Raw genomic sequence first — 13,488 nt, 5'->3', positions numbered from 1 at the left:
GTAAAAATGACTTTAAGCAACAGGCTTCAGCAAAGAATCACTGAACCTGTTCTGATGGGACCTGGAAACAAGATGTTCCATGAAAAAATACAGACTTTTGCTCTCCTCATTAACATTACCATGACTACATCTTACGTAATGGTCACCAATTTCTTGTTATACATATAACAAGGTAGAGGTGACCATCGCAAAGCCGATTTGAGATGAGATTATACTGAGCTGCAGGAAGTATTGATTTGTTTAACTTCCTTTCTACCATATCACTGTACAGTCAATATGCCCCTGCTGTTGGCCTTCTTTTGCTCTCTGGCCTGATCCTCTGTGAAAAGAGAGGCTGACCAGTAGTTACTTTTTGGGGCCTATTTCTGTAGGATATATATAGTTAAACTCACTTAAATAGTCATCATCTAAAGCAGATATTCTCACTCACCGGACAAAAGCAGAAGTCCCAATGCTTCTGTATGGTTTCCATGTAATAAACACCGTATGTAATAGATTTTGTGTAACGGATTTTTGCTCATATCAGACAAAATGTCCTATCTGATATTGATGTATTTTCATTAAAAATTCCTCACCTGTGCCGGACAGATCAGTTCGGGTTTGCCCAGTAACAGAGGTACAAAATGAGGTTCAGCACTGACACTCACCGATTTGAGGAAAGTGAGTATTCTATTTCAGTGATTAAAAGACAGACCTAAACGAGGCAGGGCCTTATTCAAGGCCGGAGATTATTAACCAAATGCTGCTTTCTCCCTGCACTGCAATATGGTGTTAAGTTTCACACATATCCTTGGGTGTGACAAACCAAACTGCTTTAGGTCTGAGCCCCTCTGCGGGGCTGCGAACCAGCGCACTTGCAAACTCGGAGACTGCAAAGGGCTGTGATTTGTCACTTTTCTGGTTTCACTTCTTCCCCTGCTGTCATATTTTTATAGTTTTTGCAGTGCGCATGCTGATTACATTTCGAACATGTATCAAATACGTTTTGCAGAAAAGTCCGCAAATATGACCAACTTCACAACTGACCCACAATTCATGGAGGAAAATTGTACATACCTTTGGTTTGGAGGTTGATGATTGTATAAAAAAGCTTGTTGAGGGACAGATTAGCCACTGTTCCTGCATCAGATTGCATAAAGACACGACAGAGAACTTTACAAAATTAACGCGCACGTTGACGTCATTGCATGGCCACGGAGTTATGGAGTTGTAGAAGCATAAATCAGGCTTTAGGATTTTAAGGTACCACTCCACAGCGGACTTAAAAAAAAAAAAAAAAAAAAGAGCAACTCTTCCAAATGTAATCTTTTTAATCCACATAATGTCCGGCACATGTGTAAGGCAGACGTTAATTTTTTCAGACAAAGTTTTGACCCGGTCATTAAATGAGGCAGGTCCTGCTTCAGGATTCCCTGTAGATCATTCAGCACCTCATGATTGTAACTAATACGTTACATACATATAACGGGTTTTGTCCGCTCTATACGTGTAATGGATTTCGATCATAACGGAGAAAATTCACTGGTCCACCTGAATCCATTATATGTGTGAGTTTTACTGTGTGTGTGTGTGTGTATAATATAATATAATATTATATATATATATATATATATATATAAAATAAAATATTTGAGTATAGCAAAATTTCACTATGGTGTGTGAACTGTTGGGGGATTAAAAAGCTGAGAAACTTTGAGATTGAGCCAACCAGCACTGTGGCACAACTTGTTGCTTATTTAATCACATTTGGTAAGTTGCCCCAAAGCACTGGAAGAAGGTTATTACAGATGGAGGCATGGCAAGGTTCTTATCAAAATCACAAAGTTGGTAGAGCTTGCATGAGGCCAGAACAGTTTGCCATCATCTTCTTCTGACACAAGCAAGCAACTTTATTAGGAGAGTGGTTGGTGCATCCAGCAAAGCATTGAAGAGATCAGTCCACTCCATTTTTCAGATTGTTTCAAGTGGATGCAAGTAAATCTAAACACAACAGTGTCTTTTCCTGAAGACAAAGTACAACCCCTGGCAAAAAATTATGGAATCACCGACCTCGGAGGATGTTCATTCAGTTGTTTAATTTTGTAGAAAAAAGTAGATCACAGACATGACACAAAACTAAAGTAATTTCAAATGGCAACGTTCTGGCTTTAAGAAATACTATAAGAAATCAGGAAAAATAATTGTGGCAGTCAGTAACGGTTACTTTTTTAGACCAAGCAGAGGGAAAAAAATATGGACTCACTCAATTCTGAGGAAAAAATTATGGAATCACACTGTAAATTTTCATCCCCAAAACTAACACCTGCATCAAATCAGATCTGCTCGTTAGTCTGCATCTAAAAAGGAGTGATCACACCTTGGAGAGCTGTTGCACCAAGTGGACTGACATGAATCATGGCTCCAACACGAGAGATGTCAATTGAAACAAAGGAGAGGATTATCAAACTCTTAAAAGAGGGTAAATCATCACGCAATGTTGCAAAAGATGTTGGGTGTTCACAGTCAGCTGTGTCTAAACTCTGGACCAAATACAAACAACATGGGAAGGTTGTTAAAGGCAAACATACTGGTAGACCAAGGAAGACATCAAAGCGTCAAGACAGAAAACTTAAAGCAATATGTCTCAAAAATCGAAAATGCACAACAAAACAAATGAGGAACGAATGGGAGGAAACTGGAGTCAACGTCTGTGACCGAACTGTAAGAAACCGCCTAAAGGAAATGGGATTTACATACAGAAAAGCTAAACAAAAGCCGTCATTAACACCTAAAAAGAAAAAAACAAGGTTACAATGGGCTAAGAAAAAGCAATCGTGGACTGTGGATGACTGGATGAAAGTCATGTTCAGTGATGAATCTCGAATCTGCATTGTGCAAGGTGATGATGCTGGAACTTTTGTTTGATGCTGTTCCAATGAGATTTATAAAGATGACTGCCTGAATAGAACATGTAAATTTCCACAGTCATTGATGATATGGGGTTGCATGTCAGATAAATGCACTGGGGAGATGGCTGTCATTACATCATCAATAAATGCACAAGTTTACATTGATATTTTGGACACTTTTCTTATCCCATCAATTGAAAGGATGTTTGGGGATGATGAAATCATTTTTCAAGATGATAATGCATCTTGCCATAGAGCAAAAACTGTGAAAACATTCCTTGCAAAAGACACATAGGGTCAATGTCATGGCCTGCAAATAGTCCGGATCTTAATCCAATTGAACATCTTTGGTGGAAGTTGAAGAAAATGGTCCATGACAAGGCTCCAACCTGCAAAGCTGATCTGGCAACAGCAATCAGAGAAAGTTGGAGCCAGATTGATGAAGAGTACTGTTTGTTACTCATTAAGTCCATGCCTCAGAGACTGCAAGCTGTTATAAAAGCCAGAGGTGGTGCAACAAAATACTAGTGATGTGTTGGAGCTTTCTTTTGTTTTTCATGATTCCATAATTTTTTCCTCAGAATTGAGTGATTCCATATTTTTTTCCCTCTGCTTGGTCTAAAAAAGTAACCATTACTGACTGCCACAATTTTTTTTCCTGATTTCTTATAGTGTTTATTAAAGCCAGAAAGTTGCCATTTGAAATGACTTTAGTTTTGTGTCATGTCTGTGAGCTGCTTTTTTTCTACAAAATTAAACAACTGAATGAACATCCTCTGAAGCCGGTGATTCCATAATTTTTGCCAGGGGTTGTATAACAGTAGATGTGGTGCTGGTACTATCAAGGCCCTGTTGCTGGCTGAGCTCACTGTTCCTTTGTAGGACAGGCTTGGAATCTTCCATGAAGTCAAAATGGCAACGCATCAAGACCTGGTATCTGTAGCTATATATAGCTATATATTTGGCATTGTAAAGGTTTAAAAAAATATGTTCATCAATAAATAAATAAATATTATAAATATAGGTCTCTCAGAATTTAGCACGGCTGCTGACTAATAGGTGGTTGTAGCTCAAAGGGGGAAACTGCTGGAGCACTTCCACAGGTGTACGCTGCTTTAACATTTGCTGTAACACTAATGCGACCTGTTCAGACTCAGGATTTAAGTGCTGAAGAAAGTATCTGCTGAGTATATGGAAAGGTTTCTGTATAACGCCACCTTTCCTGCAAAGCTGTTAGTAGAGCTCGTAAAACTATCCATTATTTAAGCAGCTTCTGCTTGTGGCCATTCATCTTTTACGTACAACCGTAAATTGGAAGAACAACAAAAACCCCAGTGATCCTTACACTTACTTTGTCTCCTGTTTCATTGCAAACAGTATGAACCAAAGATATTTCATGTTTTGTGTGGTCAACTTAATTCAATTTGTAAATATACACCCATTCCAGCATTTAAGGCCTGTAGCACATTCCACAAAAAAATTGATAGGGTTCCAATTTATTGTAAATATAATGATTAAATTATCACTTTTATAGCCAGTTTTCTTGAGACAAGTCACGATATATGCATAAACATTTCCAAGTCACTGAATGTGTCTTGGACTTTATTTCTGTCAATCATTATGAAATGCAAACAGCATGGTATTGTATGGTAAATCTGCATCAAGAAGGTAGTTCTCAAAAATTTAGTGACCATGCTGGAATGAGACGAGTGAGGGAAGCCACTAAGACATCCATGAGTGTTCTGAAAGAATTACTCGTATAGGCTTCTCTGGAAATTGGGAATAGTCCAACATTTGCCTGTTGTATCCTCATTCACAGCTTCATGTTTGATTGAAGTAGAGAAGGACTGTAAAACAAGAAAACATAAAATTTTGGGTGTTTCCCCACATGCCTTCTGCAGCTGTAATTCTGCATCTTATTGTTAAGAAAATCCTCCCCTGTCATTTTGTTCAACAAGTTGTTTGGGATACTACAGATTGTCTGGTCAACCAAGGCAAATGCCTGGTGAAAATCAATTTGGATGCAGATCAAAGAAAAAGATGCACTGCCTTGCACAAATATATATACTGAAGGAATTGTCATCTAAAATCAAAATATTGTTCGCTTTCCCCTGTACATTGATATATTTTCTGTTAGACATTGTGCTCAGTACATTTTGATACTTTTCAACTTTTTTTTATAAAACAGGGCTTTTTAATATAAAAAAAAATAACTGCTGTGGCGTAGCAGAATTCTGAAGTACCTTTTTATAAAAATACAAATGCTCTCAATAGACCTTGAGGTGAGCATTGTAACCTACATTTGTCATGCAAATTAGGTCTTGAAAAAGTTCTGAACGTTTCAAAGCTTGCAGGTGTACGTACACAAGCTGTTCAGACTCTCGGCAGACACAGTGGCTTTTCTGGCATCACAGCTCTCTTAACGTCTGCCAGGTTAGAAAAAAAGAAACTTAGGAAAAAAATAAGTGCACTAGAGACTGCAGAGGAGACGGAATGAGAGGGGGACAGCGAGAGGAATTGAGGTGGGCTTTTTACAGTAGAAAAAAGGTTGGAAAGAAAAATAACAGTATTTTACATTAGGTGCCAAAGATTTTTTTTTCCTTCTTTAACTTATCCATGCATGTGCATGAATGTGTGGATGTAGGAATTTTCACAGTTGAAATTTTGTCAGTAGCACAACACACCTCCTATATCTCATCTGTTTCATGTCAAAGAGCAGAGTTTAATAGAAAAAAAGCTTTTCTTACAAAAGATTTAAAAATATTTGCATTACATCATAAAGAGCAGTGTGCATCAGTGGTGCACACAGATAACCGAAAAGTTAGCTTCAATAGTCACTAATCTGTTAACTGAAAAGTTAACTTTAATGATGCTAAACTGCTAAAACATTGAGTTGAAAGTACCGCTATGTTTTACTATGTGAATTTAACTTTAGCTTGGGCATTTGTTTTCCTCTAAACCCCTAAAACAGACCTGAAGAGCTGAAATTTTTATGTGTTGAACTTGAACTCTGAGGTTCCCAAGATCAGATGATGATCACGATGTGCATAAATAATTACATGAGCAAATTAACTTTATCAGTCGTTTTATTATATTCACCGTACAGTTTATTTGCAATACAGAAAAAAATAAACAAATACAACCCCAATTCCAGTGAAATTTGGATGTTGTGTAAAATGTAAATAAAAACAGAATACAATGATTTGCAAATCCTCTTCAACCTATATTCGATTGAATACATCACAAAGACAAGATATTTAATGTTCAAAGTGATAAACTTTGTTTTTGTGCATATATTTGCTCATTTTGAAATGGATGCCTGCAACATTGTATCAATCATTGTATTCTGTTTTTATTTACATTTCACACAATGTCCCAACTTCATTGGGATTGGGGTTGTATTAAGAAATAATTTAAATAATCTGTTTACTCTGGGTTAACCTCTTCCTCCAACAGGATCAAGCATGTATGATTTAAGGGGTTTACAAATGTTTTTAACCATTAACCTTGAAATAATAAAAATGTTAGCTGACTTAGTTAATTAGTGGAACTAAATTTTGTGAAAGCTACTTATTCAACGAATGGTTTTCAAAGTTGGCCCAAAAACTAGTATGCTAACGGGGAAAAAGGCTTTGCTATTTAGCTGTTAGCTAAACTGACCCTACTACTGGTGCCCATCTCTCACGGCTTGTACATACAGTACAGTAAGATGTCAAACAAAATGGAGTGTGTTCCTGTAACATGATCTGTGTTTATTCCAGAACCATGTGGTTTTGGGTTCTTATTTGCCGACTATACACGTCAGCAGCACACTCTGACGCACAAATACGCAGATCCTGTTCAAGCTGTTCAGTTAGTCACTTGATCCTGTAAGTAATGTACTGTGGTACATTTACATCACATAACCGCATTCAGTTTCACCAACATAATGATGTCAAAGTACAAAACAAAGATGCAGGTTCATATTCCCCTGAGGACCTAATAACCGAGCAAAGGACAGTGGGGGCAAAGAGAATGAAACATAGAATCAAAAGCAGACACTTGTTGTTTTGACTTGTAAATGGTCCTTTCATACGACAGCGTCACGTTGTTTTGCAGCCTGATGGTGATTAATTCTTTTTATTGGCTTACAGTCTGCTCAGCTTTCTTATGAATTAATCAGAATCCTTTCATGCACAGAAGCCACGGGCTCGTTTACAGAGACGGCTTACCTAAAGTGGAACGCTTCAGTCTCATGTGTTGCAGATCATCATTCAGTAACATCTTATTTGTGTTTATGGCCTTAAGACTTGATTTTCATCAGGATGCACTGGCCAAATCTTAATTTTTCCTATTATAAGATTAATTAAGGGAGGTGCGATCTTGAAATGTTATAGTAGTGTTGAAAACTGACAACACTGGGGATGGGGGTGATCCAGACTGATGAATGTAACTTAGCTGATGGGGACAGGTGTGCAAAACAAAAAGCTGTCAGAACTCTCACCTTGAATGACAGAATGAGGAGAGTGAGAGAAAATACTTGCAAAGATGTATGAATCATCATATTTAACTCTGATTAATTAACACATACACTATATAAACTCAAAGGCACTTGGGCTGTTACACATTTTAATTTCCTCATGCCATTTTGCGCAATATCTCTAGAATTAGAAAGGTCTTGTCTCAGAGTGATGCTGAAAAACTAATTAATGCATTTATTTCCTCTAGGCTGGACTATTGTAATTCATTATTATCAGGTTGTCCTAAAAGTTCCCTGAAAAGCCTTCAGTTAATTCAAAATGCTGCAGCTAGAGTACTGACGGGGACTAGAAGGAGAGAGCATATTTCACCCATACTGGCCTCTCTTCATTGGCTTCCTGTTAATTCTAGAATAGAATTTAAAATTCTTCTTCTTACTTATAAGGTTTTGAATAATCAGGTCCCATCTTATCTTAGGGACCTCTTAGTACCATATCACCCCAGTAGAGCACTTCGCTCTCAGACTGCAGGCTTACTTGTAGTTCCTAGGGTTTTTAAGAGTAGAATGGGAGGCAGAGCCTTCAGCTTTCAGGCTCCTCTCCTGTGGAACCAGCTCCCAATTCGGATCAGGGAGACAGACACCCTCTCTACTTTTAAGATTAGGCTTAAAACTTTCCTTTTTGCTAAAGCTTATAGTTAGGGCTGGATCAGGTGACCCTGAACCATCCCTTAGTTATGCTGCTATAGACTTAGACTGCTGGGGGGTTCCCATGATGCACTGAGTGTTTCTTTCTCTTTTTGCTCTGTATGCACCACTCTGCTTTTAATCATTAGTGATTGATCTCTGCTGTCTTCCACAGCATGTCTTTTTCCTGATTCTCTCCCCTCAGCCCCAACCAGTCCCAGCAGAAGACTGCCCCTCCCTGAGCCTGGTTCTGCTGGAGGTTTCTTCCTGTTAAAAGGGAGTTTTTCCTTCCCACTGTCGCCAAGTGCTTGCTCATAGGGGGTCGTTTTGACTGTTGGGGTTTTTCTGTAATTATTGTATGGCTTTTGCCTTGCAATATAAAGCGCCTTGGGGCAACTGTTGTTGTGATTTGGCGCTATATAAATAAAATTGATTTGATTTTGGAGCAAGAGAGGGGGGAAAGAGTACTTGCTGTTCTCTGTATTAAAATTTTGAATATTATTCCTTTTATACTTCAACTGAAAACAAATATTTGCAACATTGTATCAATTAAATAAAACTAACAAAGCCAGGTGATGGGTTTGATAAGTCATGGCACCCTTTCAAGCACAAACCATTATTTTGCCTTTTGATATTTTGAATTTAATTTATATCATTCATCCATTCATTTTCAACCGCTTATCCACTTATCTAGGTCGTGGTGGCAGCAGAGGAAGCAGCTCTTCCCACACTTCCCTATCATGTTGTACAGATTTGTTTTGGTTTGAGTTTGAAGGGGATCATTACCCGAGGACATCAAATATATCAGCGTGCACGCTAACTTCCTCTCTTGTCAAAAGCTCATGTATGTGTGCACACACATGCCCTCTTGCAGACGCCGTTAAACGTAAATATTGTTTGATTGATTGATTTTGGGGCTTTACTGAACATGTACAAATTCTGTGTAAGACAATGGGATCTTAATAATTAATGTAAATAACTAATGTATAAGTAATTTTATATATATATATATAATATATATATTGCACTGGGATACCAATTAAACAACCGCAAATTCTAAAGAAGATAATGCTCATACGGCTGAGGGTATTTTAGCATTGTCTTTCGTATTGAGAAGCTAAATTTTTTCTGAAATGCCATAAAGAAATTAAAATGTCTAAAAGTGATTGTTTACTTTCTCTGTCAACTGTTTTATCCTATTGCAAATGTCATGACTGCTTTTACTTTGCCACCTTGTTTCCTTGCCTTCTCACCTTTTTAGTTAATTGTACGTTCTGTTGTCACGCTTTAAATCACAGCTTCTTAAGCATGTGGCGTGTGCAGGTGCTGCATGCTAATTGGGTGTGTGTGTGTGCATGTGTGTCTGCCACCTGCTGCCACATGTATGTAATGGTGCTTTCTAAGTACTGAAGCTTTCATGCCTGGTGTTGCTAATTAGTGAGCTATTGTGTTGTCTGAGCATGAGCGTGCTGTGAGGTCAGCAACAATAGCAAGAAATCATGTCTGGAACTGGATTGAGTTCATACGGCTGTAATATTTAGTCATCTGTTTGTAGGTCTTCCTGAAATTCAACCATTTTATTGGGTTTGAGACAGCAGACAGTATTTATCTACAATGTATGACCAGACAGATGATGTAGCTTGGTGCACTCGCCGTTTTAATACCCTGACAGCAGCCACTCACTTCATTGGGCATGAAACACAAACCCAATCCTCTCATCTGTTGTCTGCTTTGGCTCCCGTTGTACCCACTGTGACTTCCTGACTGGCTTGGAACCATTCCGACTTTGCTCGTCGGGACGCCTGGCTCCCACTCCCATAGATGCCAGCTTAGTAAGGCCGTCTGAGAACAGGAGGGCACAGGTGGCGAACAGGATTGCTGGGAAATTGATCACCAGAGATGGCTGAGGGGGACAAGAGGAGGGGCGTTAAAGAGGGTCAGTTTGAGGTGACTGTATACTTGGGCAGTGCAACAACAATATCTGGACAAAATGATGACAAAATAAAATTATAACGGAATGCTAAAATACCCTCAGCCATGTGAATATAGTCTTCTTTATAAATTGCAGTTGTTTAATTGATATCCCAGTGCAAAGTGTGTGTATGTATGTATGTGTGTGTGTGTGTGTGTGTGTATATATATATATATATATATATATATATATATATATATATATATATAATATACACATACACATTTATGCATAAGCTGTAATTAATTACTCCAAACAAAGCAATATATGCACTCCTCACGGATACAATATATACATTGGCAAGTGAACAGGTGACTCCAATTTCTTTATGTGCAGCAGCTGATTACATCATGAAGTGGTATAGATGAGGGTCTTCTTTCACTAAAACATCAAATCTAGGCTTGCATCTCAGATGTATCTTCTGACAAATTGTAGTTGAACTTTCAGGTCTTCTTTTTAAGAAAATCCTCCTCTGCTCTACTTCATCATGAAGCTGTATAACTGGGGATACAAAATGCAAAACTTGCACTGTGCACAATTTCTCCAGTCACAGCCAGAGAAGCCCATAACTTCATCTGGGTTGTCTGGGTGTCTTGGTGGCTTTCCTCACTCTTCTCCTTATTGCACAGTTACTCAGTTTTTGAGAACCATCTACTCTACACAGATTTACCATAGAGTGCCATACTGTTTGTATTTCTTCATAACTGATGTAAATAAAGTCCAAGACATATTCAGTGACTTCAAAATGTGCAGGTATCCATCCCCTGACTCATCTGAAGAAAACTGGCAATAAAACTGATTATTTACAGGTATTATACCAAAGGGGCCCGTTACTTATGCAACCCATCATCTTGGCTTTTATATTTTTAATTAATTTATATCAGGTTGTACAGATTTACTTTGTTTGAGTTTAAGGAAGATAATTTTAGAATTTTTTATATTGAGAAGCCTGGTTTACTTTTTGTATTTAAAATGCCATAAACAAATTAAAATGTTTGAAATACCAAGGGGCTGAATACTTTTGCAAGCCACTGTATCTTGCACTGGGACCTGTGCTGAGGTTGCTATGCCCAAGAATGTTCCCTGTGAGTTTGGAGACTCTGGCAGTAATAAGACTGTACTTATGCTGAGCACGGATGGATGCAAAGCCTTCACAATACCCGATGGCCATATTTGATGGCCTCAGACAATAATGAATAATAAATTGTGAAATGTCATGGTAGTAACTGCTACTGGATGTTGTTTAGTAGTTTTATGTCACATGAAGTTGTAAACTAGCGGGAGGTAAACAATGCATTGGCTGTCAATCAGTTCTGCTATAAAGCTGTTTGTGTAAAAGGTGAGGATGAGGTTTAGGAAAAAGGGTTTTTCTGTTTTGGCTCATTCGTATCTGAAGCAATTGCTCCAGTGCGCAAGAGACAATAGAATCAGAGAACACATTGTGCTGCTTTCATTCTGTTGCTTTGTTCTGTTTTCTTTGATCATCTTTATGGCAGTCAGCAGACATTTGCTGAGTGTGACATATCAGCACCATCCCTGATTTGTATTCATGGTGTTGCCCAGAGCCGCGCAGCATACTCTGTATTTTACGCCTTGTGTTGAAATCTTTGTATTTCCTTTAGAGCAGTTTGTAGTTGAAGATAATTGCTCAGTAGTCTTCACCAAGAGCTTTTCACCTCTCCATTTCTGTTTTTGCTCTCTCAGATCTGTGGTCCATTGTAAAATGGACTGGTTGTCTGCCTGGGTGGTTGCCATCCAGGATCCGAGGTGGTTCTGTCATGTTGGTGGTGCAGCGACGTGCAGCACCAACACACACTCCCAGACCTGGCCTCACCCATCTACCTACCTACCTACTTTTTCTACTTTTAGGTTTCTGCTGGCAGTTTCAGCTTTCTTGTAGCTGCACCCGTGCGTCAATAAAGTGCAGCGCGCATACGTTATTTCACTGTCAAAAACTCACCAAGGCTGACTGATTCTTTTACTTCTTCTTCTTCTTTTTCAGTGGTTATGACATTTTGTCTTGTTGTTGGTGTTGGTGTTTCTCTCACAGGGCCATTCCATCTTTTAAAGCTTCTTTGTGTGTTTCTTTCTGTGTGCTTGAGAACACAGACTCTTCAGATGAGTCATTCGTTTTCACAAAGCCCCAGACTAATGAAACACAGTGTCGGCTGCGCTGACAAAAATAGTTGCGCAGCAGAGAAAGCAATGCAGCTGTAAAAGTTTTTGTGTTCTTCTTTCTTGCTTGTGTTCTCTCCTCTTCTGCACAGTCTGTCTGCTTTTCCAAACCTGTTCTGTTTTTTTTTTTTTTTTTCTGACCTGTGTTGCTGTTTAGATTTGCAGTTGCCTTGTGCTTGAACACTTTTCCTCCCTCTTATGGTGTGTAGCTTTACTCTCTGTGCTTCCAGCACCCTTGGCCGTCTGTTCTTGCATACTAATCATCTCTCTCATCTTGAAATTGTGATGAGAATGCAGAATATATTTTTTTTTGTCAGCAAAATATTTTTCTTGAATCACTTATCACAGGCAGTCTTGGCTGAAACAAGTGGCCTCGTGCTCATTAGCCGCTGGACACCAGCGGCTCACCTCCTACATACAGTCATTGATTTGATACTTCTAGCTGCTTTGTCTCCTCTCATCAGTGTTCTCTTCTCTTCCTGTGATTATCACCTCTTTTGTCTTTGTCTCACCAACTCAGTTCTTCACATCTTTCAGTTTTAGTCATCACAGTCTTGTTCATGACACTTTTGCTGTCTCTAAACACTTCTTTTCTGTAATTCTTTAACCATGCTGGCAATTGCTCACTGCAAAAAAAGGGGTGTCTAAAGAACAAGATTAAAAACTCTAAATCTGAGGGAAATTATCTTGCTATATGGAGAGATAATTTCACTTGACAGGATGTCTTGAATATAGGTTGAAGAGGATTTGCAAATCATTGTATTGTGTTTTTATTTACATTTTACACAACGTCCCAACTTCATTGGAATTAGGGTTGTACTTGAATTTCCCTGACATATCCCTATCAGCTAGCCAGCTATGAGTACATTAATCGCATAGAACTGTTTCACAGCAACTTTACTGTGCTGTTTGCTGTTTTTATCGCATTTTGAACCAAAAGGCGTGAAAGATGTTGGGGAACTGTAGCATTCAGGATGTCTGTGTTCTGTCGAATCACTTTACATTGTGTAGGTTTGTATCAAGTTGGATATTTGGCGGCTACATGCCATTATATTCATTTTTGACTGTATCAGTCCCAAATGCACAGAATACAGTATAAAAGAAAAGTCAGTATAACATTTATTGAGGACATTTATTTATTTATTTATTAATCTGTAAAATATCAAAAATCATCAATGAAGTGATAAATCTAGAAAATGTCTGAAGAGCTAAATTGTACTCTATTTTCCCTGTTTACGAATGAAAAAACAAAATGATGGGAAAGCATGTACCAAAAGCATGCAAGTGTAGTAATTTTATATCTATCTGAT

General features: G+C 38.3%; 1 protein-coding gene across 1 annotated transcript in view; it reads left to right on the top strand.

Annotated features, from left to right (window-relative positions):
* Positions 1-13,488, top strand: part of myo1d (myosin 1D) — a 150,237-nt gene that overhangs the window by 49,706 nt on the left and 87,043 nt on the right. The window lies entirely within an intron of this gene.

This window comes from Thalassophryne amazonica, chromosome 18 (assembly GCF_902500255.1).
Source record: "Thalassophryne amazonica chromosome 18, fThaAma1.1, whole genome shotgun sequence".
Lineage (NCBI taxonomy): Eukaryota > Metazoa > Chordata > Actinopteri > Batrachoidiformes > Batrachoididae > Thalassophryne > Thalassophryne amazonica.
Note: the sequence above shows the minus strand (reverse complement) of the source record. Positions and strands in the feature narration are given on the sequence as shown.